Here is a 6094-nt window from a genome sequence, read left to right as displayed (position 1 = left end):
CAAGCGAAGCATGGCAGTTGGTCAAGGCCACACCCCCACCCTCCACCTTGCCACCCCTCTCTCCACTTCAATAGCATATAAAGCTACAGACACAGAAATGGCACATCATAAGTAAAGCTCATTGTGGGACTGGCTCTAGTGGCTGTAATTCTGCACCAAGGCTGAATTTCGGGAAAGAGACTTCAGATACAATATTAGAGGACCACTAAGGCCTATATAAAAGCATCCAAAAAGCAGCATGTCATAGGACCTTTAAAGGATATCTTCACATTTCTTTAAATCTGTCTTAAAACAATAGCCAAGTGCCCTTATGAACATTGACATGTTTTTTCTTGCTGTAATCATTTCCCCTGCACAATGATAAAACTTTAACGAGCAAATGCGACTTGAGCAACGAAAACAACAAGCGAAAAACAACTGTTCTTACAGAGCTGAGCATGTGAATGACATGCAGGTGTGAACATGTGCCCAGGCCAGACTGAAAACAGCCCATCATTAAGGAAACGCAAGGAGCTGTGTTGGTGTTGAGGTGTAGCTTCAGCTAAAGGTGTGAAGATGAAATCCCAGGAGGTCCAGTTTGAGTTATTCATCATCCTCGAGTTTGAAGACTTGATCAGATGGCAAATCACTGCACAGCAAACTGCACAGAATCATGCTGTTCAAAATGTCACATTACAAATGAATCTACTGAGAATGTGAGCTTGCTCATATTTGATTGGTCAAGCTTAACTTCCTCCTCCCTTAATTTTATTACCAGAGCCTCTGTGGGTGAGAAGGCACAGCGCTATTGTTCAGAATCACAATCACCTTTATTGGCCAGGTACACATACAAGGAATTTGACTGTTTTTTTGCATTGCTCTCAGGTACTTAGACAGAAATAGACAACAGCTAAGAACAAAGAACAACAAAGCTGGACAAATAAAGGTAAAGAATAGACAGGACTATTATGTAAGTTTGTGGAAAAAATAGGTGTTAATGTTTATTATATATAAAAAGCATCCATGGCCAACCATTTTAAAAAGTCAAGTGTTCTGTTATGCCGACCTTTCAAGGGATTCCACTGTTGCATCAGACTGCCGGCAGTCCATCTGATTGGTGGAGTGCTAACCTGGAAACGGGGAGCAGAATGAGCCTGACTAGAGCCTCTCAAAATCTGACAAAAATCTTTTGAACTGACCTTTGTCGATCTGAAATGAAGACAGATTCAGCAACTGCATGGCCTATTTCTCGCTTAAAATGTTTTCAGAAACACGTTTTGGTGAACTATTTTAGTACAATATGAGATCGTATTCTGAACAAGCCGCCATGACAGTCTGTCTTTGAATTTCCGGAGAAACCAGACCCACATGACGCGTTCGTCCAATCAGCTGCCGGTTTTCATCTTGGGCGAGAATACAGATTAGCGCCGCCTGCTGTTATGGAGATGTATTACGTCTCGTCGCTTTGGTGTGTTCCGAGGCACTTTTTTGACCAACTCGCAGAGACTGATCAGTCCAACTGCCTTTTCTGCAGAGTGTGTCTTCTTTCCATCTTGACGTTCCGAAAAAATCAAACATGTTTGATATTATCATAAGTTTTAAGTCTTGGTAGTAATATCTTAGTCCGTGACTAAAAACTCAGTGGCATTATTATATATATTATTGTGATTTTTCCCTAGCCTCACCTACTGCCTTTAGTGTGTGAAACGCTGACAGGTGGACAGGATGTTTGGGATGATGGTGTTGAACGCTGAGCTGAAGTCCACTGGGGAGTCGAAAGTGTTGCAGGATGTATTGCTGTCCCATGTTGACGATAATGATTTTGGAGTGTTTGAAGCAGGAGAGGACTTTACACAGCTCCAGTGATCTGTTAAACATCTGTGTGAAGATGGGGGCCAGCTGGTCAGCACAGACTTTTAGGCAGGAGGGAGACACGCTGTCTGGGCTGGAGGCCTTCCTGATCATCTGCCTCTGGAAGAGCTGACACATCCTGAGTGCAGGTAGGGGGTCGTTCGGGAGGGGTGAGGGGGTAGCAGAGAGAGGGGAGTAGGTGGTTATTTTGCGTTTGGGTGGGTGAGGGGTGTGAAAGTGGACTTATCACACCTGTAGTAAAAAAACATTCAGGCCGTCAGCCAGTTGATGGGTCTCTACATTGTGAGGGGATTGTTCCCTGTGGTTAGTGATGTCCTGCAGGGAACGCCACACTGGCCCTGTTCAGACCTGGCATTAACATGGTCTAGGGTGATCCGTTTAAAAGTAGACAGCTCTAAGTACAGGTGTGAATCCCCCAGCAAGACGCATTGAGAAAGCATTGAGATCTGATAGCTCATAGTCAGAACACATACCGATATGGCCACATTCTTTTAGCAGTGTGTGCACGAATGTGTCCACATTGAAGGACCGCCTACTCAACTGAAAGCACAACTATGTTCATTCACTGGCTTTGTCCACGACGTTTGAAATTTTTGAAAAGCCCAGAGAGATATATTTTGAGCGTTAAACATCTTGGGCGATTTGGTTTGCCTGGAACACGCCAAGGAATACACACAGTCTGTATTGTTTAGATTTCTTCCGTGGAGCTCACCGGCTGATTGGTGGATGCTGGACAGATTGATGAGGGTTCATCACCTAGTTGGTCGTTGGAAGCTGATTGGCAGGTGGAGTCATCGTATGACCATAAACACACAAATTAAGGGCTTGGTTAGTTGTTTAAAGGTCTTAATATGCCTTAAACGGAGTAGTTTGTACAAAGTGTTGTCTGACCACTACTAAAGGCAAAGCTTTTTCTAACTTCTAGATGGGCGAGATGCAATGAATCAGTCAAATGGGGATAATGATTCACGTTTGGTCTCTCCTTGAAGGCAGTCATCGTGTTGCGCTCGGTTGTTCACATGAAAAGTGACAGAAATAGTTGTGTGAAGAACGCCAGTGAAAACAAATAGGGGGGTTGTATCTTGACGTCACATTGTGTATATTGACAAAAGTGTAGGGTTAAACTTTATGCTGGTCTCAGCTAGTTCTACGGAAGTCAGCTTGTTTTCTTCCATTCGGTATGTCCACAAAGTGGGATGAAAAGTCTGCTGTCATAGCCTTGTCTTGGCTGCATCCCACTGCCTCGCGGCAGATGCCTCTCTCCCAGTAACTCTGTCTTTTGTGTGTCTGTAGTCTTAAGATCATGAATAGCATAGCACACTTTCAGACAGTCTCTCCTTGAAGAAATGTATCTGCTGTTGTTGCATTCACTTGTTCACATGAAAAGTGACAGAAGTAATAGAGTTAGCAGTGAAAAGAGAGAGCTTGAGAGATAATTTTAAACCTTGCTTACTTTCACACCTACACACACTTGGCCGATCACTGCGCAAAGTGGATGCGATTGTTGGATTCAGAGATTGTTTCAGACGATGTTAGATAAGCAGCCAACCACTTAGTTTGAAGCAAACTGGGGCCTTCAGTCGTACATTCGACTTGTCGATTGAAAGGGATGTGGCTTTGTTCACACACTGTTCGGCGTCCTCTACAGTAAAAAAAACTGAGGGTTAATCGGACTCAACAGATACTAGAGGTTACAGACCTGTTACCTCACACCAAGCCTAAATAGTGGGAGTTTTGGGCACAACTTTATCTTCTTGTAAAGTTTCTTACAATGAGTAGTCTATAACCTTGACGTTCCACTTTCGGGATTGCTCCGGTACCGCAGGAAATTCAGCTGGATACATGTATTTTCCGTTTCCTTCCGCTTTCTTTGTGTTGGAATTTTAAATTTGGTGGATTAATTATTGTTGACTGCTCTTCAGATCTCTGCAGGGTAAATCCAGACAGCTAGCTAGACTATCTGTCCAATCTGAGTTTTCTCTGGCACGACTATTTTGCAGCTGCTCTGTGCGGAGTTTATCTCCGCCCATGACGATTCTGATTGATTTAAAGAAATGCCATTAAACCAGAGCACGTTTTCCTCCCATCCTCGAAATGCTGTGTGGAGTAGCCAGACCCCTCCTTCAGCGTGCTTTGGAGGAGGGTCTGGCAAAGCAAGACTACACAATGAGTAGAAGGTGTTGCCTAGCAAGGGGTGCTGCAGACAGTCCATGGGAGTTAAACTAGATTTTAATCAACATTACTTTGAAAGGTGGTAAAGCCTCCTGTTCTTTTTCCTCTACAGAGTCACATTAGAAAACGTACATCAGTTTCATCTCATCATATAATATATAGTATATACTGTAGTTATAAACCCAAGATGTGTTTAGCACAAAGACTGGAAGCAAAAGGAAGCTGCTCACCTAACTTCATCAAAAGAGAAAAAAAACCATTTCATTTACAGTCTGGCTAGTCTATATTGTCGACAGTTCATTTACGGGATAGTTCCGGTGCCGCCGAAAGTTCCGCCGGATGTCCCTCACTTTCCGCTTTCTTTGAGTTAACTTTAAACTTCAGTTAAAAGTTAACTCCAGAAAACTGTTTCCTGTATCCTGAAAACACTGGAGCAATTTGGGTATATTTCAGGATACAAGATTAACCGAATCAAAATCAACACGGGTGCTAATTAATATAGACAAAAATAAGGTTGCCCTCCCTCCCCAGATTAATGTTTCAAATAAGGTACTTTATTGGGTTTTAAAGTACTTCCTTATCATCTATAGCTAAAACAAATGATTCTAAAATAGATGAAGATATTAAATGTAATGGTATTAAAATGGAAACATCTCCCAGCATCAGTCCTAGCTTGTATATCGGACGTTAAAATGAACATATTATAAAACTTATATTATTTAATTTAATAACCTAATTTCAAACTATCACTGGGCATTTGTATTGAGAAGTATCAGCTATTGGGTGAATGAAGATAAAAGTTTGTCTTGGAAGAATATGGAATAAGAATTAATGGCACCAGTAAGATTAAAGGATTTCATCCTTATAGGTTTATCTACCAAAAAATGTTGCCTGTATTACGGTCCAATTTGAACTTATATGCTTAAAGTATTTAGAGCAGCAGGAAAATTGCTAAACATTAAGAGTGTATGGTGTCTTCTCCATTATGGAACAATAATCATTTAAACGGGGGGAAACCATTTATTAACAAACTGGGGGGAAACCATTTATTAACAAAGCTTTTGCTTTAGAATAAGTTCTGTCTGGAAAGCCTATGGAGTTCCTTGGGGGTCCGATTTAAAAGAACATCCTATTCTGAGCTGGATGCAGAGTGCTCCTAAATGATTACATTTATCATATAATTCATTTATTTTAATTTAAATTCTCAGCGATATATGCCTACATAAGGCATTACAGCTTGGGATTGGGAAATATCTGACTTGGGAAGAGAATTGGACTGGGATACAATTTGGAATAATGTAACGGGTCCTTCAAAAAACCCAAACCATCAGTACATTTTGAACCATTGGCTTTTTTTTTTTTTTTTTTTTTTTTTTTTTTACACATTGTATGGGAGTGTCCAGGAGTATTTGATTTTTGGGAAAGGTTATTAGAACACTTACAGAGTTAATAGGGGTGCCACTACCAATGGAACCTACTGTAGATCTTCGAAATGACTCCTTTCTCTAACGGAAAGAAACTGTCATGTGTTCAGGAAATAGTGGACCCAAATGCAGAGAGATCAGGCAGGCAGGCAGGCAGAAGATTGAGTAGGGTTTATTGTACAAAAACAAAAACCATAGCAACAAAAGGAGTCCTGATGCAGCAGGCAAAAAACGTCCAAGGTAGAGAAAAAACCAGAATAGGGAATCCAGGGGGGCACGAACTGAAGACAGGCACGAGGAAAAACAAACTGAGCGGGCAAGGAAACAACTGACGCAGACTAGCAGGGACAGGACACAAAACGATCTAACAAGAGACAAAGGAAACACAAAGGCTAAATACACTCGGTGATGAGGTAATGAGGGGCAGGTGACACAGCAGGTGAAACACATTAGGAGAGACAGGGTAAACAACAAAGGCGGGAAAACACAAAGTAAAACTGGACATGACAAGACAGAAAACCAGACTATCAAAATAAAACAGGAAACAGAAATACACAATACACAGAACACAGTCAAGACAGAGTAAACAGAAACCTACACAATAAACTGGAGATAACTAAACAGAAATATACACAACAGAAATATAC

This window comes from Sander lucioperca, chromosome 16, assembly GCF_008315115.2.
Source record: "Sander lucioperca isolate FBNREF2018 chromosome 16, SLUC_FBN_1.2, whole genome shotgun sequence".
In the NCBI taxonomy this organism is placed as follows: Eukaryota; Metazoa; Chordata; class Actinopteri; order Perciformes; family Percidae; genus Sander; species Sander lucioperca.
The sequence above is the reverse complement of the archived record's forward strand: the minus strand, read 5'-3'. Positions refer to the sequence as shown.